This window comes from Engystomops pustulosus, chromosome 3, assembly GCF_040894005.1.
Source record: "Engystomops pustulosus chromosome 3, aEngPut4.maternal, whole genome shotgun sequence".
In the NCBI taxonomy this organism is placed as follows: Eukaryota; Metazoa; Chordata; class Amphibia; order Anura; family Leptodactylidae; genus Engystomops; species Engystomops pustulosus.
This window is the reverse complement of record NC_092413.1, coordinates 49,493,556-49,517,963: the sequence shown is the minus strand read 5'-3', so window position 1 is coordinate 49,517,963 and position 24,408 is coordinate 49,493,556. Positions and strand designations below refer to the sequence as shown.

The 24,408-nt window shown below is 44.8% G+C and overlaps 1 long non-coding RNA gene and 7 other non-coding genes across 8 annotated transcripts; all 8 read left to right on the top strand.

The window, feature by feature from the left end:
* Nucleotides 1-629: 629 nt before the first annotated feature.
* LOC140123130 (U5 spliceosomal RNA) lies at nucleotides 630-745 on the top strand. Its single transcript, XR_011854466.1, has one exon. It is a non-coding gene; the product is annotated as a U5 spliceosomal RNA (small nuclear RNA).
* A 764-nt stretch (nucleotides 746-1,509) lies between these two features.
* Nucleotides 1,510-1,625, top strand: LOC140123119 (U5 spliceosomal RNA). Its single transcript, XR_011854455.1, has one exon. It is a non-coding gene; the product is annotated as a U5 spliceosomal RNA (small nuclear RNA).
* Nucleotides 1,626-2,388: 763 nt separating this feature from the next.
* On the top strand, nucleotides 2,389-2,504 carry LOC140123108 (U5 spliceosomal RNA). The gene has a single exon (XR_011854444.1). It is a non-coding gene; the product is annotated as a U5 spliceosomal RNA (small nuclear RNA).
* Nucleotides 2,505-3,267: 763 nt separating this feature from the next.
* On the top strand, nucleotides 3,268-3,383 carry LOC140123096 (U5 spliceosomal RNA). The gene has a single exon (XR_011854433.1). It is a non-coding gene; the product is annotated as a U5 spliceosomal RNA (small nuclear RNA).
* A 764-nt stretch (nucleotides 3,384-4,147) lies between these two features.
* Nucleotides 4,148-4,263, top strand: LOC140123085 (U5 spliceosomal RNA). The gene has a single exon (XR_011854422.1). It is a non-coding gene; the product is annotated as a U5 spliceosomal RNA (small nuclear RNA).
* Nucleotides 4,264-5,026: 763 nt separating this feature from the next.
* On the top strand, nucleotides 5,027-5,142 carry LOC140123073 (U5 spliceosomal RNA). Its single transcript, XR_011854411.1, has one exon. It is a non-coding gene; the product is annotated as a U5 spliceosomal RNA (small nuclear RNA).
* Nucleotides 5,143-5,905: 763 nt separating this feature from the next.
* Nucleotides 5,906-6,021, top strand: LOC140123061 (U5 spliceosomal RNA). The gene has a single exon (XR_011854400.1). It is a non-coding gene; the product is annotated as a U5 spliceosomal RNA (small nuclear RNA).
* A 5,047-nt stretch (nucleotides 6,022-11,068) lies between these two features.
* Nucleotides 11,069-24,406, top strand: LOC140121327 (uncharacterized). Its single transcript, XR_011854065.1, has 3 exons — nucleotides 11,069-11,224; nucleotides 21,644-21,678; nucleotides 24,269-24,406. It is a non-coding gene; the product is annotated as an uncharacterized lncRNA (long non-coding RNA).
* The last annotated feature ends 2 nt before the right edge of the window (nucleotides 24,407-24,408 follow it).

Below are 24,408 nucleotides of genomic sequence, written 5' to 3'. Positions count from 1 at the left end.
CCCGCCTACTCATCCCCACTTCTCCTTTGTTGCCGCCGCCGAAGAAGAAGACGACGACGCCGGCAGGAGCAGGTGACTCTGTCTTTGTACTTACAGTGCGGGCACTGTCAGGGGCACGCCAGGCATAAGTCCGGCTTGAAAGCAGGCCCGCTTCCCGGGGCCTGGCAGGCGGGAGCCGGGGCCCGCCAGCATCAGGGCGGCGACCGCTTGCCGCGCGCGGCGCCAGGGTTTCCCTCCGAAACGTCGTCAACCCTGCGGGGACAGGGTCCGCTGCGGCAAAGCGCATGATCCGGGGTGGCCGGATCAAACAAAGGGATGATTGTGGTTTCTGCTTCCTCCCCGCTGAGACTGGTGGGAGCTGGCTCTGGCTTGCATACATGCAAATGCGGCCGAAGGAACCCTGAATTCTGGGGGGTTTCTTGTTCCCCCACTTCTCTTTCTTCCCCTCGCTCGCTCTGGCCGCTTTCCTTCCAGGAAGCTGTGCTGGGCTTGGAAAGCTGCAAGGAGTTTGGCCGGCGGGCGGCCACCTGCTTCCCCTCCCCCGCCCGTGCTGACGGCTCTCTCCCTAAGCCAGCCTGGGCCTGGGCGGGGGCTGGGGCCGGCGGTGGCGCCCTCTAGCCTTCAATCACCAACTCTGGTTCTTCTTCAAAACGCAAAAATCTTTCGCCTTTTACTAAAGATTTCCGTGGAGAGGAACGGAACTGAGTTTCGTACCAATTTTTGTACGCTTCAGCTCGCTGAAGCTTCCTTGTCCTGGTGGAAAAAACAGAAGCAGCACAAAAAAAAAAAAAAAAAAAAAAAAACCACCCAGGTTTTTTTTTTTTTTTTTTTTTTCAAAAGTCACTTCCCCACTGCCTTATCCAGCAAAGGAGGTAAGCCTCCCGCCTACTCATCCCCACTTCTCCTTTGTTGCCGCCGCCGAAGAAGAAGACGACGACGCCGGCAGGAGCAGGTGACTCTGTCTTTGTACTTACAGTGCGGGCACTGTCAGGGGCACGCCAGGCATAAGTCCGGCTTGAAAGCAGGCCCGCTTCCCGGGGCCTGGCAGGCGGGAGCCGGGGCCCGCCAGCATCAGGGCGGCGACCGCTTGCCGCGCGCGGCGCCAGGGTTTCCCTCCGAAACGTCGTCAACCCTGCGGGGACAGGGTCCGCTGCGGCAAAGCGCATGATCCGGGGTGGCCGGATCAAACAAAGGGATGATTGTGGTTTCTGCTTCCTCCCCGCTGAGACTGGTGGGAGCTGGCTCTGGCTTGCATACATGCAAATGCGGCCGAAGGAACCCTGAATTCTGGGGGGTTTCTTGTTCCCCCACTTCTCTTTCTTCCCCTCGCTCGCTCTGGCCGCTTTCCTTCCAGGAAGCTGTGCTGGGCTTGGAAAGCTGCAAGGAGTTTGGCCGGCGGGCGGCCACCTGCTTCCCCTCCCCCGCCCGTGCTGACGGCTCTCTCCCTAAGCCAGCCTGGGCCTGGGCGGGGGCTGGGGCCGGCGGTGGCGCCCTCTAGCCTTCAATCACCAACTCTGGTTCTTCTTCAAAACGCAAAAATCTTTCGCCTTTTACTAAAGATTTCCGTGGAGAGGAACGGAACTGAGTTTCGTACCAATTTTTGTACGCTTCAGCTCGCTGAAGCTTCCTTGTCCTGGTGGAAAAAACAGAAGCAGCACAAAAAAAAAAAAAAAAAAAAAAAACCACCCAGGTTTTTTTTTTTTTTTTTTTTTTCAAAAGTCACTTCCCCACTGCCTTATCCAGCAAAGGAGGTAAGCCTCCCGCCTACTCATCCCCACTTCTCCTTTGTTGCCGCCGCCGAAGAAGAAGACGACGACGCCGGCAGGAGCAGGTGACTCTGTCTTTGTACTTACAGTGCGGGCACTGTCAGGGGCACGCCAGGCATAAGTCCGGCTTGAAAGCAGGCCCGCTTCCCGGGGCCTGGCAGGCGGGAGCCGGGGCCCGCCAGCATCAGGGCGGCGACCGCTTGCCGCGCGCGGCGCCAGGGTTTCCCTCCGAAACGTCGTCAACCCTGCGGGGACAGGGTCCGCTGCGGCAAAGCGCATGATCCGGGGTGGCCGGATCAAACAAAGGGATGATTGTGGTTTCTGCTTCCTCCCCGCTGAGACTGGTGGGAGCTGGCTCTGGCTTGCATACATGCAAATGCGGCCGAAGGAACCCTGAATTCTGGGGGGTTTCTTGTTCCCCCACTTCTCTTTCTTCCCCTCGCTCGCTCTGGCCGCTTTCCTTCCAGGAAGCTGTGCTGGGCTTGGAAAGCTGCAAGGAGTTTGGCCGGCGGGCGGCCACCTGCTTCCCCTCCCCCGCCCGTGCTGACGGCTCTCTCCCTAAGCCAGCCTGGGCCTGGGCGGGGGCTGGGGCCGGCGGTGGCGCCCTCTAGCCTTCAATCACCAACTCTGGTTCTTCTTCAAAACGCAAAAATCTTTCGCCTTTTACTAAAGATTTCCGTGGAGAGGAACGGAACTGAGTTTCGTACCAATTTTTGTACGCTTCAGCTCGCTGAAGCTTCCTTGTCCTGGTGGAAAAAACAGAAGCAGCACAAAAAAAAAAAAAAAAAAAAAAAACCACCCAGGTTTTTTTTTTTTTTTTTTTTTTCAAAAGTCACTTCCCCACTGCCTTATCCAGCAAAGGAGGTAAGCCTCCCGCCTACTCATCCCCACTTCTCCTTTGTTGCCGCCGCCGAAGAAGAAGACGACGACGCCGGCAGGAGCAGGTGACTCTGTCTTTGTACTTACAGTGCGGGCACTGTCAGGGGCACGCCAGGCATAAGTCCGGCTTGAAAGCAGGCCCGCTTCCCGGGGCCTGGCAGGCGGGAGCCGGGGCCCGCCAGCATCAGGGCGGCGACCGCTTGCCGCGCGCGGCGCCAGGGTTTCCCTCCGAAACGTCGTCAACCCTGCGGGGACAGGGTCCGCTGCGGCAAAGCGCATGATCCGGGGTGGCCGGATCAAACAAAGGGATGATTGTGGTTTCTGCTTCCTCCCCGCTGAGACTGGTGGGAGCTGGCTCTGGCTTGCATACATGCAAATGCGGCCGAAGGAACCCTGAATTCTGGGGGGTTTCTTGTTCCCCCACTTCTCTTTCTTCCCCTCGCTCGCTCTGGCCGCTTTCCTTCCAGGAAGCTGTGCTGGGCTTGGAAAGCTGCAAGGAGTTTGGCCGGCGGGCGGCCACCTGCTTCCCCTCCCCCGCCCGTGCTGACGGCTCTCTCCCTAAGCCAGCCTGGGCCTGGGCGGGGGCTGGGGCCGGCGGTGGCGCCCTCTAGCCTTCAATCACCAACTCTGGTTCTTCTTCAAAACGCAAAAATCTTTCGCCTTTTACTAAAGATTTCCGTGGAGAGGAACGGAACTGAGTTTCGTACCAATTTTTGTACGCTTCAGCTCGCTGAAGCTTCCTTGTCCTGGTGGAAAAAACAGAAGCAGCACAAAAAAAAAAAAAAAAAAAAAAAAACCACCCAGGTTTTTTTTTTTTTTTTTTTTTTCAAAAGTCACTTCCCCACTGCCTTATCCAGCAAAGGAGGTAAGCCTCCCGCCTACTCATCCCCACTTCTCCTTTGTTGCCGCCGCCGAAGAAGAAGACGACGACGCCGGCAGGAGCAGGTGACTCTGTCTTTGTACTTACAGTGCGGGCACTGTCAGGGGCACGCCAGGCATAAGTCCGGCTTGAAAGCAGGCCCGCTTCCCGGGGCCTGGCAGGCGGGAGCCGGGGCCCGCCAGCATCAGGGCGGCGACCGCTTGCCGCGCGCGGCGCCAGGGTTTCCCTCCGAAACGTCGTCAACCCTGCGGGGACAGGGTCCGCTGCGGCAAAGCGCATGATCCGGGGTGGCCGGATCAAACAAAGGGATGATTGTGGTTTCTGCTTCCTCCCCGCTGAGACTGGTGGGAGCTGGCTCTGGCTTGCATACATGCAAATGCGGCCGAAGGAACCCTGAATTCTGGGGGGTTTCTTGTTCCCCCACTTCTCTTTCTTCCCCTCGCTCGCTCTGGCCGCTTTCCTTCCAGGAAGCTGTGCTGGGCTTGGAAAGCTGCAAGGAGTTTGGCCGGCGGGCGGCCACCTGCTTCCCCTCCCCCGCCCGTGCTGACGGCTCTCTCCCTAAGCCAGCCTGGGCCTGGGCGGGGGCTGGGGCCGGCGGTGGCGCCCTCTAGCCTTCAATCACCAACTCTGGTTCTTCTTCAAAACGCAAAAATCTTTCGCCTTTTACTAAAGATTTCCGTGGAGAGGAACGGAACTGAGTTTCGTACCAATTTTTGTACGCTTCAGCTCGCTGAAGCTTCCTTGTCCTGGTGGAAAAAACAGAAGCAGCACAAAAAAAAAAAAAAAAAAAAAAAACCACCCAGGTTTTTTTTTTTTTTTTTTTTTTCAAAAGTCACTTCCCCACTGCCTTATCCAGCAAAGGAGGTAAGCCTCCCGCCTACTCATCCCCACTTCTCCTTTGTTGCCGCCGCCGAAGAAGAAGACGACGACGCCGGCAGGAGCAGGTGACTCTGTCTTTGTACTTACAGTGCGGGCACTGTCAGGGGCACGCCAGGCATAAGTCCGGCTTGAAAGCAGGCCCGCTTCCCGGGGCCTGGCAGGCGGGAGCCGGGGCCCGCCAGCATCAGGGCGGCGACCGCTTGCCGCGCGCGGCGCCAGGGTTTCCCTCCGAAACGTCGTCAACCCTGCGGGGACAGGGTCCGCTGCGGCAAAGCGCATGATCCGGGGTGGCCGGATCAAACAAAGGGATGATTGTGGTTTCTGCTTCCTCCCCGCTGAGACTGGTGGGAGCTGGCTCTGGCTTGCATACATGCAAATGCGGCCGAAGGAACCCTGAATTCTGGGGGGTTTCTTGTTCCCCCACTTCTCTTTCTTCCCCTCGCTCGCTCTGGCCGCTTTCCTTCCAGGAAGCTGTGCTGGGCTTGGAAAGCTGCAAGGAGTTTGGCCGGCGGGCGGCCACCTGCTTCCCCTCCCCCGCCCGTGCTGACGGCTCTCTCCCTAAGCCAGCCTGGGCCTGGGCGGGGGCTGGGGCCGGCGGTGGCGCCCTCTAGCCTTCAATCACCAACTCTGGTTCTTCTTCAAAACGCAAAAATCTTTCGCCTTTTACTAAAGATTTCCGTGGAGAGGAACGGAACTGAGTTTCGTACCAATTTTTGTACGCTTCAGCTCGCTGAAGCTTCCTTGTCCTGGTGGAAAAAACAGAAGCAGCACAAAAAAAAAAAAAAAAAAAAAAAACCACCCAGGTTTTTTTTTTTTTTTTTTTTTTCAAAAGTCACTTCCCCACTGCCTTATCCAGCAAAGGAGGTAAGCCTCCCGCCTACTCATCCCCACTTCTCCTTTGTTGCCGCCGCCGAAGAAGAAGACGACGACGCCGGCAGGAGCAGGTGACTCTGTCTTTGTACTTACAGTGCGGGCACTGTCAGGGGCACGCCAGGCATAAGTCCGGCTTGAAAGCAGGCCCGCTTCCCGGGGCCTGGCAGGCGGGAGCCGGGGCCCGCCAGCATCAGGGCGGCGACCGCTTGCCGCGCGCGGCGCCAGGGTTTCCCTCCGAAACGTCGTCAACCCTGCGGGGACAGGGTCCGCTGCGGCAAAGCGCATGATCCGGGGTGGCCGGATCAAACAAAGGGATGATTGTGGTTTCTGCTTCCTCCCCGCTGAGACTGGTGGGAGCTGGCTCTGGCTTGCATACATGCAAATGCGGCCGAAGGAACCCTGAATTCTGGGGGGTTTCTTGTTCCCCCACTTCTCTTTCTTCCCCTCGCTCGCTCTGGCCGCTTTCCTTCCAGGAAGCTGTGCTGGGCTTGGAAAGCTGCAAGGAGTTTGGCCGGCGGGCGGCCACCTGCTTCCCCTCCCCCGCCCGTGCTGACGGCTCTCTCCCTAAGCCAGCCTGGGCCTGGGCGGGGGCTGGGGCCGGCGGTGGCGCCCTCTAGCCTTCAATCACCAACTCTGGTTCTTCTTCAAAACGCAAAAATCTTTCGCCTTTTACTAAAGATTTCCGTGGAGAGGAACGGAACTGAGTTTCGTACCAATTTTTGTACGCTTCAGCTCGCTGAAGCTTCCTTGTCCTGGTGGAAAAAACAGAAGCAGCACAAAAAAAAAAAAAAAAAAAAAAAACCACCCAGGTTTTTTTTTTTTTTTTTTTTTTCAAAAGTCACTTCCCCACTGCCTTATCCAGCAAAGGAGGTAAGCCTCCCGCCTACTCATCCCCACTTCTCCTTTGTTGCCGCCGCCGAAGAAGAAGACGACGACGCCGGCAGGAGCAGGTGACTCTGTCTTTGTACTTACAGTGCGGGCACTGTCAGGGGCACGCCAGGCATAAGTCCGGCTTGAAAGCAGGCCCGCTTCCCGGGGCCTGGCAGGCGGGAGCCGGGGCCCGCCAGCATCAGGGCGGCGACCGCTTGCTGCGCGCGGCGCCAGGGTTTCCCTCCGAAACGTTGTCAATATACAGTTCGGTTGATCTGACTGTGTGCCCCATCGATATACATTTTTTGTGCATACATTTTTCTGTTTTAGCAGCTTTTGACACATTTTGGATTTTTGCAGGGGATTGTGGGTTTTGCATAAATTATTATGCATTGATTGAGCAGTGTGCTAATGTAGCATTGTTATGGCACATTGGAGGAATCAAATTCTGTGTGCTGTCCTTGTTAAGTGTGAATCTTTGTGTTGTAATTTGTGCTACAGAATAGTGTGTGATGCATAGACCTTTGTAAACACTGTGCCCTTTCAATAAAGTTTTTAATTAAATATTTCTGTGGAGAGTAAGAAGGCTGAGTTTTGTAGGAATGTTTGCCTGCTTTAGCTGACTCTATACCAGAACACATTAAGCATGTCTCATCTCTAGGGTACATTCACACAATGTATGTTTGCTAGGGAGATCACATAGCTGTGCACTGCACAGCACAGCACTCCCCGCTCCAAAGAGAAGCAGGCAGCTGGTGCCGTAATGTGGCAAAATATTTTGCTGTGCACGGCCTTGGTGCCGGGAGACAATGTGTGTTCACCAGACAGTGACCTGGCGCCATACATATCAATGAGGACCAATATGCAGCCACAAATCACATATGCACATATCAGTCCCTTTTATGTTCATGTGAATGAGCCCTTAGATGATTTAACCTCACCCTCTGTCCTTTGGAGAGGAGAAGGGTGAGAAATGCTCACCCTCCCTTCCGAACCTGTCCAAATACTATGCACACGTTTGGCCCGAGTGAGAATGTAGTCATGTGCTAGGGACTTAGAGTGATGTCACATGTGGAGTTTTGAACCTATATTTAGTCCATTAAAAACCACATGCGTTTTTTGAAAACCCATCCGTTTTTGTCCGGTTTTCCAAATCATATTAAATAAAAACGGACAAAACCGCATGACTAAACATGGGCTAAAAAAACGGTTCAAAACGCCACATGTGACACCACCCTCAACTGTTATTTTACTTTAGCTCCTGCTAAGCAGACTGCATCTTGTCTTGTTTCCTTGTCTCACAATCAGGCTGAAGGACCTATATCTACCCGTGTTGTATTTTTGGATGCTGATGGAGTAACTTAGTTAACAAAAAAAGTTTGTTCTGAACTGCTCTTGGCTCCAGACTTAAAGTGCCCATTCACACGTGTTGCTTTTTGATGCGTTTTTGACGAATTCCAAAGGCTTCAGCCTTGATCACATGCTGAGGTTACATTGCGTTTCCAATGTGTCTGCTAAAACACAATGTAAGCATGCAATCAAGGCTGAAGATTTGGAATGCGTGAAAAAAACGCATAAGAAAGCGTGACGCAACGCATTGTGTAAAAGTGCCCTTTAAGTCTGGAGCCAAGAACAGTTTAGAACAAACTTTTTTTTTTTCTTAAAATGTAAGAGAACTGCTGGTTTAGACTTTCTGCATTAACAATCTGTAGGTGTGATATGTATGTGTGATTTGGAGTGTGTTCTTCCCTGCTTTTTAGGTCCCATATGATAGATCCAGGAATGCCGCTTTTGGAATTCTGTTTAGATCCTTTTTATCACATTTCTTTTAGATGCAGTTTTTATAGCAAAAATCAGGTGTGGATCACAATGGGTGAGAGCATTTATTTTGAGAGAAGCTTCTCATCCTCCTTTTTGACTCCACTCCTGGTTTAGACATCATAAACTTCATCTAAAAAGCTGAATGTGTGGACCCACCCTAATGCCTTTATCATTCTATTCTAGTTCAGTGACATTTTCAGCTGCTGTTGTTGTTAGATTGTTCAATGTGTTAGATTGCTTAACCTTCTGGACTTCTTTCATCAACTTAATTGTTTCTACAACTGTGCCAATCATTCGACTACAGGATTCTAATTTTATCATTGATTCTCAAGCTCGTAGTAATGCTATTGGAAAATTTAACTGGGATAGTACAGGCAAATTGTTACATTTTTAACACTTTCATGGAAGCAGGTAAGGTCTTGTAGTTAATTTTACTGTATCTAATGAAATTCTCAAGGATACAGATTAACATTTCTGTGTTTGCTAAGAAATTTCATGTATGGGTCAAATTTGCATAAATGTGAGTGCCCACTTGTGGTCAAATCTAACATTGCACTTTTCTGCAAAAAGTTCAGAAAAATCACTACCAACAAAATCCACAAGGTGGCGAACTAACACAAGCAACAGGGCGAAGGAATAAGAGGCCACTTCTCCCTTCTCGCTCTTCCCAGCATTGCACTGAAGTAGAGTGATGCATAGAGGAGCAGAGCCAGCGCTGCTGTCCTCCCTTTACTTTTTACTTTTTCTTACATATATTTACAATATATTTACATATTATTTGTATTTCTCATATTAAAAGTTAATCCAATGTCAAACAGTAACCTAAGTGGGATTGTTTATATCGTACAATGTTTTTGTCCTGTATTTGCATGTTTATCTAATTTTATATGATTCCTACACCATAGGATATCCAACATAAATGTGGCTTATATCAATCCAGGCTGGGTTTTATACCACTATAAAGGTTAAATACCAGGCTAAATCCGGGAGTTACATAGCTACTGACAACCGCGTCTAGCTCGTTTGCATAATATCGCAGGATTGACAGTCGGCTTAAACTACCTGTACTAAGAACCATCACTTAGTCACCATCACTTAGAATTTTTAACACATGGTTGTGAATTGCCCGAGACCAGCAAACATTCAGCTGACAGCATTAGAAAAAACATCTAGAAAGCCAGCCTCTGTGTAACTCTCAGAGTACAAACAGGCAAACGTGTAGTTGCTGGCGTGCGGGAACAGAGGAGAGACAAACTTTTTGGTGGTTTTGCACCAAAAACACTGTCTAAAATGCCTTGAGCCACATTTATTAAGGCTTTTAGACTTGTTTTTTTTGGCACGTTTTCGATTTGTCCGATTAAGGGGGTGTGACCTCATGAGGAAGGGGCGGGGCTTACCAGAAAGAAATTGTCCATGCGATCAAAATTCTGGCTCACATGTTTAGACCAACTAAAAGTAGGTCTTAAGTAGGATCCCACTGGGGCAGATGTATTATCGTCTCGTGCCTAAAAAATGCTGGGATCTTTCATTTTTTGGGGCGCAGAATTGTTGTGGATCAATTATAATGAGTTTGCGCCAGAAAGAACAGATGTTTCCGACTATCCCGACTCCTAACTTTTCCACATTATCTGTCACATTAATGTGTATTTTGTCGGGATTTTTAGGCACAATTTTTGGCGCACAATAGTTCCGTCTACCCAGTAATTACTTACAGCCATGCGCCATTTTAATACATTAGGCTGTGCTTTCAGGAGACTGATCTCTGATGCCGACAGTCGTGCTTGCGCTAGAATTAGTAAATCCCCCCCACTGTCTTATACTGCACCAGAATTCATGATGACAGTGATATATCTGGTGCAGTATATGACAAGTGTTTTCCAGCTAGAAACTGGCGGAACCTGAGTCACATTGTTAAATCCCCCCCCATTATATGTTGGCTATTTGAATTAAGCACAACTGTTCATCCGCTATATTTAGTTAACATCCTGACCTGGTTAAATCAAATGTATTATTTTATGTTTATTTCTGTTGTTATTTTACTTACTATATATTACTATTACTTACTATTATTGTAGGTTGATGTTGTTTTATAGGTTGATACAACAGTGGCAATAGAGATTTCATTGGTTATAATGTGTTGTTACAAGTATATAGGGGTAATACCATATTTTAAAACATTTATATTTTTATTAAATATACCAATGTTGGCATAATAGAAAGGGGGGATTCAACAAACAATGTGTCTCAGGTTCAGCCAGTTTCTAGCTGGAAAACACTTGTCTTTCCCTGAGCAAGATTTATCACTGTGATAATGAATTCTGCTGTTTGCTACTTTAGACCTACTTTTAGTTGGTCTAAACTTTGCGTCAGAATCTTGGGCACATGGACAATTTCCCAGAATCCACGTACCTTTCTCACAGGGCCACGCCCACCTTCCGAAAGGCCACACCCCCTTAATTGGAGAAGTTGGAAAAGTGACAAAAAAAGGTCTAAAAGCCTTGATAAATGTGATGCAACGTATTTTAGACAGTGTTTTTGGTGCAAAACCACCAGAATTGTTGCGCAAGTGCATTTATAAATCTCCTCAAATGTGGTAGTGCATGGTTCTTTTTTTTATTGAAAAACCTTTTATATAGTAAGTTGTGTTTATGTATATGTAGATATATAATGCAAGGAATCCCTGTTTCCCACAGAACAGCAGCACTAAAGTATAATCATGATAACAGATTGTAAGGAAGCAGGGATACCATATTTGGCGGGGGTCTTTTTTTTTGGGGGGGGGGGTGACAGGTGCTCTTTAATCAATATTGGGATGTTTATTTGTAAAGCGCTATGGAACTTGATGGTGCTATATAAATAAAGATTATTGTTATTATTATTTAGTTAAATAAAGTCCAAGTAAAGAAGAAGTCTGTCTTCGTTGTGAGTTCAGTTATGGGGAAACCTGAGGAAGAGCACAGCGTGTGTAAAGGTTAATGCTACATATAGTTATGGGGAGGGGACTGTCTTAGGCAATGTGTGGGGTGGAGGTACCTTTACACACGCTGTGCTCTTCCTCCTTATTTACTATTGGTAATATGAGATTTCCAGGAAGTGAACATACTTTCGCTTTACACTGTTGTATTGGAAGTCACAGCTGAAAGATCATTGTTTTGGTGGAAAGAACAGGCTTATTCATTTTAAAGCCATTATGAAGGGCAATGTGGATTTTGTGAATTAATGAAGGAGGAAGATTTCACCCAAACAACTTCAAAAGGTGGGAAAGACTTACTATCTTATTGCTATACGTCAAAGTTGTAAGTAAATATTCCCTAATTTGTAGCACATTTTTGTCTACATACTCTGTAATATGAATCTCTTTGAAGGAAAACTGTCAGCTATTAAACTGCTACAAGCAACCTTAAAATCCTTTCTAATATTTCTTCTTTTATGTTAAATCTTGCCTGTTTACGTATAAAAGATGGCATCCAAAGTCACATGCAAATAGGGAGAGTAGTGTCACTTTTAGAGGCTTAAGATGTGGAGTGTCAATTCATTCACTCATATGTTGGGCTCTACATCATCATGAACTTTTTAAAAAGTTATTTAAAATGAAAATCTTTAAAATTGCATCACACAACCTTGTGCTTCTGAGATCTACAGAACTAGAGATATAGGAAGTTAAAGGCATAGTTGGAACTATAAGCTGCAGATAAAAATCCAATTTCTGCCTTTATCTTTAACTGCCTGTATCTCTGGTTCTGCATATCTGAGAAATTCAAGCCTGTGTAATGTGATTTGAAAAATGAAGCATGACACAAAAATCATGAATCTAGGTACTGTAGAACAAATATAGACATCTGTATGGATGTCCTCAGGCTATTTTTTTAGATAAAAGGGTAAGATTTCACATGAATAGTAATAGTACATTGGCAAGGGGTTTACAGAGAGGGCTTTTAATTCTAATCAAAAACCTTAAACTTCAAATCACCCCCCCATTTCCTACAACTGATATAAACAATAAAATCATAAATACGTTAGGTAATAGTCTCCCAAAAGTCTCTATATATCAATATATAAAAACAGCTATTCCCAGTGGTGAACCCTGTCATGGAAAATAGCGTCCAAATGTCCGAAACACCATTTTTAAAATCATTTTGCAACACATCAAACATTTTATTATGGTAGCAATGTAAATTGTATCACATACCGCAGAAAATGAGACCTTACACAGCTCCATACACCAAAGTATGGAAAAGTTATTAGTGTCAGAAAATTGCAAATTAAGAAATTATTTTTCATAGACGTTTTTTAAAACCTATATAAATTTGGTATTTATGAAATCTCAACCAACAAGAGCCAACAACAAAATTGTGCATTGCATAAGCGTTTTTTTCCCGTCAAGTTAACTGCATCACTTCCGAATACACCACATGGAAAATAAATACTACCAATAGGAATTACTTTAAACAAGCCATCTTAAGCTCTGTACACAAATTTCATACCCTACTGGAGGGTGCTGATAGCTTAGTGAGGGTAAAACCCTTTATAGTATGACTTTAATGTGTAAATCATGTACCTTAAAAATCTACCTACCTTTACAAACACAAAATTACAGTAGGTTATCGGAATTTAGCAGTAGTGTGGTAGCCATTCTGCAAGCAACAGAAAGCAGCTGAAATACGGTATTTTGCAATGACAGGAAGCAGGGGCGTAACTAGGAGAGGCAGGGCCCCATACCAGACTTCTGAATGGGGCTCCTCTTCCCGCTTAATAATACACATATTACACTAAATCATACACACACATTTATACACTCATACACACAGACATTCTCATACATTTATGGACTCATGTTCTCATATTATGCACTCATATATACTCACATTGATATATTTATTTGCATACAGCATATATACAACATAGATATACGTATAGCATAAATATATATACAGTATATACCATATATATATATATATATATATATATATATACAGCATACACTCATACAAAGAGTATGATACATAACTATGCAGCATATTCGCATACATACAGCATATATGTATTATATATGCACACAGATAGCATCAGAATCAACATATAAAGAAAAACAACATATACACACATATCCAGCATATACACAACCAGGGCCACCTGACACTGCAGATCCCATAGAAGCTGCTATGGCTGCTACACCTGCACCAGGTATGAATGTTTGTCCCAAGAGCAATATACTGGTAGCCAGGACAATGTGTTGCTGCTCTGGTGAAAGCAGAATTAAAAAGCTCAAGGCAAGAGGCCATTGACATGGGTTAGGGAAGCAAACTCCTTATGGAACTCCCTATGCAGGCTACCATTTCAATTGTAAGGAGTCTTTAGGCCATACTTTGTTGTTTAATTACATCCTAATCTAATTTATTGCTGTACATAAGTGAACTCTGTTGCTTGCATATGAATAAAATCTTTCTCAGATAGTCAACCCCCTCTCTCTGCTCATGTATGAGCCTCAGCTCTGCCCCCTCTATCTCACATCATACAGCTCAGTCTGCTACAAAACATTCTTGAGGCTCCTCTTATTGAACATTTCCCCTCCATGCATCACACTCATTCACTTCTTAGTGTGTCCTTTCTCTGTTTCTCACTATTTCATCTCAGACTTTGTATATCAGTATTACACAGTTGAGAGGGAACAAACTCCTGGCATTATCTATTGGCACAGTAGCTATTCAATGCGAATGGGGAATGTGGGAAGAGCCAAAGCTGATGCATCTTATATACAAACAGACAGTACATAACACGTGACCAGTGCTAGAGAACAACCCACAGCCAAACTAGAAATGTGAAAATGCTGCAAAATAAAAATTATTATTTATAAATTCTTGTAAAATGACCCATCATAGTCAACTTCTCCTTGTAAAGATCAATCAGAAAAGTCCACATTATGCTCTCATACTGACTTGTATGTTGCTCTAGATATTGTCAAGAATAGCAGGAGTGGGACTCAATAACAGGTTTTTTATTCTACATCAAATCAAGCAACCCAATACCCTTCACCCATTTCATCATGCATATGGACAAGTTGAGCGTGTTTGTGGGGAGATTCCCTGGTGTATATGCTGAATAAAACTAACTGTGAACCAATTCGGAGATCAACATCCCAAAATATCAGTGATTTTGTTTCTTCTATTTTAAATAAATATACAAGATATATGTCAAGAAAACTCCCTCACCAGATGTATGCACTCACAACCCAGGGGTTGCACAGCCACAATCTGCCCCCTCCCCACTTCAAAGGTTACAAAACAAATGGTATAAAAATACATACATAAAAGCAAAACAGTAAAATAAAATGAAAAGGGATATAATAAAGAAAAACAGACCTCTAATTAGATTAGCAATGTGATACCTGGAGAGACAATGAAATCCTGGACATTGCTGTTAAGATGGCTCTCCTGAATCTGACCCTAAGTGGATGCTGGCATTGTATTTTTGAATATGTTCCCAGTGCCCTCTTGTCATGTGTGAGGGGGTGTGACCACACCTGTATGAAGATGTTAGAGGGTTAGAGACATATTTCCTAGTTATGACATAACTGCCCCCAGGATTCTCCTAATATTCCCCAGCATGAATTTACAAATCTGATAATGCCACACATCATACTGCAATTTTGAGACAACTGTTTAATACCTATTTTTTGCGTTATGAATCTGGAATCCTTGGTGCTTGAAACCCCAGGGGTATCAGAGGACCCTGATCATAAATTCATGAGCAAGTATTTGAAATCTATGCATTATTACAGGGCTGACTTTTAAGAAAAGTTTTTCCTATGCATCCATTTTCCAGACATAAGACAATACACAATGGAGAGAGACAAAGAGAGTGATACTGTCTACATCAATTAGCAATCTCTATTCATGGGGCAGAGGCAGACATTTGACTTAATGACTGAGTGTGGATTAGGTTATTTTAAGAATGACACATTATGTCTACAGTAATATCCATATTTGCATGAGGGTAAGGGTGCATCATAACACACATATAAAAAGAATTATGTTTTTCTTTTCCTCTACTGATAGGTCAAGAGATTTGGGAACAGAGTGATGTATCATTGTAAAAAAAAACTTTGTTGTCTCTGATGTAAGCAGCAGTCATTTTTTTCTCAAGATATTGTGCATACATACTTCTACATGCTTATTAACATCACAATGCTGAATGCTTGGGAGACCCCTAGCCTCAGTGAAACAGAGATCAGGTGGCTGTAATGGGATGTGTATTTATTACACTACATGTAGTGTATTTATTACACCAAAAACAAGGATGTGTGAATTCATAGATCAAAATAAATTTATATATGTAACTGACTTGATGGCACACTAGACTCAAGACTAATCAATACAGACAGTTGTCAGAATAACAATACATACATAAAAGCAAAACAGCAAAATAAAATAAAAAGGGATATAATAAAGAAAACAGACCTCTAATTAGATAAGCAGCGTGATCCCTGGAGAAACCATGAAATCCTGGACAGTTCTGTTAAGGTGGCTCTCCTGAATCTGACCCTAAGAGGATGCTGGCATTGTATTTTTGAATATGTTCCCAGTGCCTTGTTTGTCACGTGCGAGGGGGTGTGGCCACAACTGTACCAAGCGGTGGGTTAGAGACATATTTCCTAGTTATGTCATAACTGCCCCCCTGGGGTCTCCTAAGAGGAAGATGTATCCAGCAAATTCCCCAGCATGAATTTACAAATCTGATAATGCCACACATCATACTGCAATGTTGAGACAACTGTTTAATACCTATTTTGTTGGGTTAAGAATCTGAAATCCTTGGTGCTTTAAAAACCAGGGTTATCAGAGGACCCTGATCATAAATTCACGAGCATTCATTAAATCTATGCATTATTACAGGTCTTGCTTTTAAGAAAAGTTTTTCCATAGTCCTATGCATCCATTTTCCAAACATAAGACAATACACAATGGAGAGAGACAAAGAGAGTGACACTGTCTACATCAATTAGCAATCTCTATTCATGGGGCAGAGGCAGACATTTGACTTAATGACTGAGTGTGGATTAGGTTATTTTAAGAATTGCACATCATGTCTACAGTAATATCCATATTTGCATGAGGGTAAGGGTGCATCATAACACACATATAAAAAGAGAATTATGTTTTTTTTTCCTCTACTGATAGGTCATGAGATTTGGGAACAGAGTGATGTATCATTGTAAAAAAATTTTGTTGTCTCTGATGTAAATCAGCATTCATTTTTTTCTCAAGATATTGTGCATACATACTTCTACATGCTTATTAACATCACAATGCTAAATGCTTTAGAGACCCCTAGCCTCAGTGAAACAGAGATCAGGTAGCCGGTAGCCTTCTCCCAGTTCTTTTGTCAAATACATTGGCTGTAATGGGACTATAACTAGCAAGCCCATGTTTTTGGTCTAACATATACACTACAAGGATGTGTGAATTCATGGATCAAAATAAAAGCAGGTTAAATTTATATATGTAACTGACTTGATGGGACACTAGACACAAGACTAATCAATACAGACAGTTGTCAGAATAACAATACATACATAAAAGCAAAACAGCAAAATAAAATAAAAAGGGATATAATAAAGAAAACAGACCTCTAATTAGATAAGCAGCGTGATCCCTGGAGAGACAATGAAATCCTGGCAGCTTTGTTAAGGTGGCTCTCCTGAGTCTGACCCTAAGTGGATGCTGGTATAGTATTTTTGAATATGTTCCCAGTGCCCTGTTTGTCAGGTGCGAGGGGGTGTGGCCACAACTGTACCAAGCGGTGGGTTAGAGACATATTTCCTAGTTATGTCATAACTGCCCCCCTGGGGTCTCCTAAGAGGAAGATGTATCCAGCAAATTCCCCAGCATGAATTTACAAATCTGGTAATGCCACACATCATACTGCAATGTTGAGACAACTGTTTAATACCTATTTTGTTGGGTTAAGAATCTGAAATTCTTGGTGCTTTAAAAACCAGGGTTATCAGAGGACCCTGATCATAAATTCATGAGGATTCATTAAATCTATGCATTATTATAGGGCTGGCTTTTAAGAAAAGTTTTTCCTTAGTCCTATGCATCCATTTTCCAGACATAATACAATACACAATGGAGAGAGGCAAAGAGAGTGACACTGTCTACATCAATTAGCAATTTCTATTCATGGGGCAGAGGCAGACATTTGACTTAATGACTGAGTGTGGATTAGGTTATCTTAAGAATTGCACATCATGTCTACTGTAGTATCCACATTTACATGAGGGTAAGGGTGCATCATAACACATATATAAAGATAATTTTTTTTCTACTGATACTTCTACATGCTTATTAAAATCACTGAACGCTAAAAACGCTGAACGCTTGAGAGACCCCTAGCCTTAGTGAAAGAGAAATCAGGTAGCTCGTAACCCTCACCCAGTTCTTCTTTAAAATAAATTGGTTGTAATGGGACTATAACTAGCAAGCTCATGTAGTGTATATGTTAGACCAAAAACAAGGATGTGTGAATTCATGGATCCAAAAAAACCCATGTTAAATTTAGATATTTAACTGACTTGATGGCACACTAGACACAAGACTAATCAATACATACAGTCGTCAGAGTTATAATATACAGCATTTTACAGCCAAGCTCAGAAAGTCAATAGAAAGTTAGTTACCGTTACTAGGCTTCCATTCAGAGGTTTTCATATATCTTCGTCCACGGGTCCTAGAGCAGACTGAAACATCCTTCCTGCTCCTCAGATTCTGGAAATGTAGCTGATACCTGGATAGGGCACACCATAACTTCAAGATTCCCTTGTGTTAGAGACGTCCTTTGGATGTGTAGAGTGATCTTGCTTCCAGCTAGACTTGCCAGGTGTCAAATTCACCACTTCTTAACCTTTGAGGCCAGACCAGGTCTAGTTAGCAAGATTGCCAATAAGATTACTCTGGGGAGACAGGTAGTCTTTTGTGGGATGGAGGTAGTACTGCATATGAAACTACATAGCATGTTACTAGTTGAATGATGGACTCATCTAGTTCCATATATTTTACAAAAATGGACCAGCTGCCTGGTGACCTATAAACCAAACATATGCTATACTTAAGAGAATGAAAAGTACTTAAATGACTCATTAATTTACCAGTTGTGGACACTATCCCCATATTAAAGGAAATCTGTCAACTTCTTCTGTCAAATATATATTTCATATATGGTATTAGGGCATTTTGTCGAAAATGAGGAGGGGCTTGAATGCAATGGAACCATCGTGTTTATTTAAATGAAAATTTTCATTTTGTCGCTACATGGGTGTGGACATGATATTGCGTTGCAAAGGGGAGAAGGAGAAAGTACCACTGTGAAAAATCTGGTGCATAAATTTTGATAATTACTGTATTTTTCGGACTGTAAGGCGCACCGGATTATAACGCGCACCCTCAATAAATGCCTGCTTAAATGTCTAGGTTCATATATATATACACAACTTACTACACTACAACTAACAACTTATTAACATTCCACATTAATACACATTTCTAATCTATACACCCGACTTACATACGACCTCTAGTTAAAAACGGACCTCAGGATGTTGGTAATTTACTGTACTTTAGCTCTAGGCTACAATCATCAGCTATAACAGTTATCACAGATGTCTACAATTAAGCTTTATTGTTAATCCTGGCTTATGACAACCCCAAAAGAATGGTAAAAGAATCATGATTTACCATTCTTCTTCAGAAGATCTTGCTCGTACATCAGTACAAAATAAGTAAGCGGGAGGAGCATACACAGCACCACATACAGCAGGCAGCAGCATACACCCCGCATCATACACAGCACCATACACACACACTATATACATGCAGCATATACACAGCAGGCAGCAGCATACACACACAGCATATACAAGCAGAATACACACAGCATCACATACAGCAGGCTGCAGCATCACATACAGCAGGTCGCAGCATACACTCCGCGTCATACACAGCATCATACACACACAGCATTACACACAGCAGGCAGCAGCATACACACAGCATCACACACAGCAGGCAGCAGCATACACACAGCACCACACACAGGCAGCAGTATACACAGCATCACACACAGCAGGCAGAAGCATACACAGCATCACATACAGCAGGCAGCAGCATACACATCATCACACACAGTAGGCAGCAGCATACACAGCATCGCACAGAGCAGGCAGCAGCATACACAGCATCGCGCAGAGCATCACACACAGCAGGCAGCCGCATACACAGCATCATACACAGCATCACACACAGCAGGCAGCAGCATACACACAGCACCACACACAGGCAGCAGTATACACAGCATCACACACAGCAGGCAGAAGCATACACAGCATCACATACAGCAGGCAGCAGCATACACATCATCACACACAGTAGGCAGTAGCATACACAGCATCGCACAGAGCAGGCAGCAGCATACACAGCATCGCGCAGAGCATCACACACAGCAGGCAGCCGCATACACAGCATCATACACAGCATCACACACAGCAGGCAGCAGCATACACAGCATCACACACAGCAGGCAGCCGCATACACAGCATCATACACAGCATCACACACAGCAGGCAGCAGCATACACAGCATCACACACAGCGGGCAGCAGCATACACAGTATCACACACAGCAGGCAGCAGCATACACATCATCACACACAGTAGGCAGCAGCATACACAGCATCGCACAGAGCAGGCAGCAGCACACACAGCATCATACATAGCATCACACACAGCAGGCAGCCGCATACACAGCATCACACACAGCAGGCAGCAGCATACACACAGCAGGAAGCAGCATACACAGCATCACATACAGCAAGCAGCAACATACAAAGCATCACACACAGCAGGCAGCAGCATACACAGCATCATACACAGCATCACACACAGCAGGCAGCAGCATACACAGCATCACACACAGCAGGCAGCAGCATACACCAGTGATGGCGAACCTATGGCACGGGTGCCAGAGGGGCACTCAAAGCCCTTTCTGTGGGCACTCAGGCCATCCCCCCAATTTCACCAAACAGGACAAAATCCACCAAATCTTCCTGCAGTCCCAAGCAATTTAAGGGATGCTGCTCTCAGCGCTATTTTAAAGCGCTATTGGCTGTTTGAAACTGTGGGAAAAGTGAGAAGGTGTTGACAGAACTGCATTGTCTTTGGACGTCCTTCTGCTGGACCCACCATTCTTCCTGGAGAAAAGCTACAATGACGGTCTGAACTTATTTGCCCTCCTTCTTTCACCTCTATTGGTGGCCTTAGGAGAGCTAATACAATTGAATGATGTGGAAGAACAAGGAGCAATAAGCTACTGCTAAAAAATGCCATGTTGGCACTTCATGGAAAATAAGTGGATTTTGGTTGTAGTTTGGGCACTCGGTCTCTGAAAGGTTCGCCATCACTGGCATACACAGTATCACACACAGCAGGCAGCAGCATACACAACATCACACACAGTAGGCAGCAGCATACACAGCATCGCACAGAGCAGGCAGCAGCACACACAGCATCATACATAGCATCACACACAGCAGGCGGCCGCATACACAGCATCACACACAGCATCACACACAGCAGGCAGCAGCATACACACAGCAGGAAGCAGCATACACAGCATCACATACAGCAAGCAGCAGCATACAAAGCATCACACACAGCAGGCAGCAGCATACACAGCATCACACACAGCAGGCAGAAGCATACACAGCATCACACACAGCAGGCAGCAGCATACACAGTATCACACACAGCAAGCAGCAGCATACACAGCATCACACACAGCAGGCAGCAGCATACACAGTATCACACACAGCAGGCAGCAGCATACACAGCATCACACACAGCAGGCAGCAGCATACACAGCATCACACACAGCAGGCAGCAGCATACATATAGCTGCTCATGAAGTTCAGGAGCTCCGAGCTGGTGGGCTGAGCTTGCTAATCGGAGCTTCTGCAGTAGGAGCAGAGCTGAGCTCACCAGAGGATCCTTTGCTGTTTGTCAGAGGCTGTGATGGAGCAATAGCAAAGTGATCACACTCCAGCTGACTGCTGCTCCACCGTTCAGTGAAGCCACCACACAGGTTTCCCCTCCGACCCTTCTCCTTCATCATCCCACCGGGAGCCAGCCTTCCCCCTCCTCCTGCCGGCAGCGCTGCTGTTCATGGATGCAGGTGGCATGGCATCAACAAACGTCGCCTGCGTCCTCCATAGATCAGCGCTACTGTGAGGAATCGTGGCAGCGGCAGGTCCGTACTACTTGTGGGTGCCCAAATCACCTACAGCTGTTTTGCCGCCTGCCTCAGGGCTCCGCATCTGCTGCCTGAGGCGGTACATGACAGTATAAGGCTTAATATAGGTTGACATCGATATCTGACAAAATAATGGCCACTTAACAGAAGTCTTGATGAGATCTTTGGGGCTCAGTTATTGTCTGTTATCTTATCCATCCAGTACCTTTGCAACACAAATGAAAATCTTTGATCCTAGCCTATTTCACTCAATTATATTAAAAAATTATTATTAAAAAATGAATAGGCTTTCATATTTTTCAATTATTATTATTATTTCATGTATTGTAAATTTTTCTACGGCATTTTCCACTTTTTCTTTCTTTTTTCAACAGGCTTAACTGGACTTAACCTACTTGAAAATTCAAAAGTAAGTTTTACTGTTTTCAACAATAATTTATTGTAAATATAGTAGATATCCTGTCAAAATATATGCAGCATTAGAGAGATTACTATATGTATATGTCTTAACCTTTTGTGTTCAATGTCTTATAAATATAAATCTATGAGCACAACTTCATTGTGGTTTTCATTATAAATAGACATGAGGATGCAGGGACAGTTCCTTCTTACTTTGAATGGGTTTATCAGGCTCCTACATGATGTGCATAACTTTAACCAAAATATAGCAGTCATTTACAATGCACGCAAACTACCATAAAATCAATAAAAATTGAAAAAAGGAAATATCAATAACTTTAAACACACCAAGAGCATATTTTATTTTATTTTTTTTGTCTGAGCTGTTGTTTCTTGCTGCATGTTACATGCAGATCTGAGATCCACATATGTCAGAAAATAATTGCAAGCTGCCATGGGGTCCATGTAATGGTTATTCAGAAAGGGATGGTTGGCATAGGGGGCATTGTGGGCACTTTGGCTGAAATGAAGTTGTGACCGGTGCTGTGCTTTGCGTGCAGACAATATGGCAGACTTTGATGGCCTTATGGACCTGTGTTTAGGGTCTCAAATTGACCTTTCTTAAGTCTTAAAGTGCAGAAAAATAAAAATAAACTTTTATACTCACCCCAATGAAGCACATTGTACTCGCATCAGAAGCAACACAGCGAGCGCAGCTGGAATAATTCTCTGGCTTTACTGTGCATGCGCTGAACCTATGGTGTTTGGGCAGTGAAGGCGGTACTACGCCAGCTTCACTTGCTGCATCACGCAGCCGCCAAAGAGAGCAGGGAGTTTTATTTTATATAATCACTTAAAAATACCAAATGGCAATTTGGGAGTCTAAACCACCAGCCCGTAAGGACCAGAGGGTAGTTCATTGTCTCAAATCACTATGACAGGTTCCCTTTAATACTGATGAGGAGGGTATTGGCTGGTAAAGAAGGTGTAAGGTGTAATGCTCAGTGGAAATATAGAGTATAGTATGACTTTGGGGGGGGGGGTGTAATGGAGTAAAGTGCTAGAGTAAATTGTCTAAAGTGAAAAGTGGAATGTATTGGAAAAAAGCGGAGCAGTTACTTTAGTTTGAGAGAGTGCAGCCCTGGCGCTTAAGCACATACACCACGTCCATATCGGTGACGGCCTTCCTTTTAGCCTGCTCGCTGTAGATGACCATGGATAGCATTCTCCAGTAAGACCTTCAAGATGCCACTAGTCTCTTCATAGATGAGCCCAGAGATATGCTTGACGCCTCCCCTGTGACCCAGGGGGCAGATAGCAGGCTTGGTAATACCATGGATGTTATCATGGAGCACCCTTCCGTGCCTCTTTACTTAGAGCCTTTCCTTCTTTGCCGTGTCCAAACATCTTCTAGAGCTGAATAAAAATTAAATGTGACAAAAATGCCTTGAATTTAATTGTTGTCTATTGAACCAATATATGTTGGTAAAATTGTGAATGTTATGGAGGTACTATTTATATTATATCTATATTGTATTTGTGTTAAAGGAAACCTACCATTTAGAATGGCAGGGGTAAGCTGTAAGTACTGAGCACCAGCTCAGGGTGAGCTGGTGCCGGTACTTACTTTCGTTAGTGTTATAAACCGCGGTATCGCGGTTTTAACACTTTTTAAACTTTAGAGCAGCAGAGGCTTCGGCGCTGCGTGCGCACACCTACATAGGAAATAGCGGTGATGTTGCGCATCGCTGAAGCCCCTTCTGCTCTAAAGTTTAAAAAGTGTTAAAACCGCAATACTGCGGTTTATAACACTAACGAAAGTAAGTACCGGCACCAGCTCACCCTGAGCTGGTGCTCGGTACTTACAGCTTACCCCTACCATTCCAAATGGTAGGTTTCCTTTAAAATATTTACTTTATGCACTTCTGATGTGGTATTTCTTGCAGCTAAAACTATTTATACTATAGGAGAAAAATGCTGCTATTTGGCAAAGCTTGCTGATAGTAACAACCAAACCAGTGCTGTACCCCAATGGTATTTAGAGTCTAGCAATACCCCTGCATAACGCTACCCCGGCGAACGCTACACTTCCCACTGGTAGCTGCTTTCCCCCGTTGCCTCCATATGCTAAGCATTGTGCTTGCGATGTAGCTTATAGACTTCGGCTGCCAGCTTTGAAGGAAGCTATGCACATAAGCCCCAAGCGTCCAATGCTTATGTGTTACCACACAGAGCTCTGTTACTGCGCAGTAAGTTTGAATTTATAAGCAGGGACGTGGGAGGAAATTGGCTACTGAGGGTGTAGAGTAGCCTTTGCCCCTGGAACTGTATCAGGTTACTCCAGGTTTTTATACCCCCCCCCCCAGTAGCCTCTGATTAGCATATTCACTGATATTTTTATTTTGCCAGCAGCTGTATCCAGGATTGAGCCACAAACTTGATGCAGCTGCTGCAGCATTAGGCAGTATACATTGGGAACTACTTAAATAACAATGCTGGACTACCTTTAACATGTCAATTACTATAGGTGTCATATAAGATCCTAATGTTTAAGCCACCACTGTCAGCTAACTTTTAACATATGTTATCTATTATTTTAGGTGTACAATTAAGAATAACAGAAAGGGATATCGATGATCTGGAAAGATTTTTAAAACGGTTCTACCAGTATCCTTGTTTTCAAAACTTTTATCCATTGGGTGAAGAAACTGGAATTGACATAATTTTTGATTTGGAAACA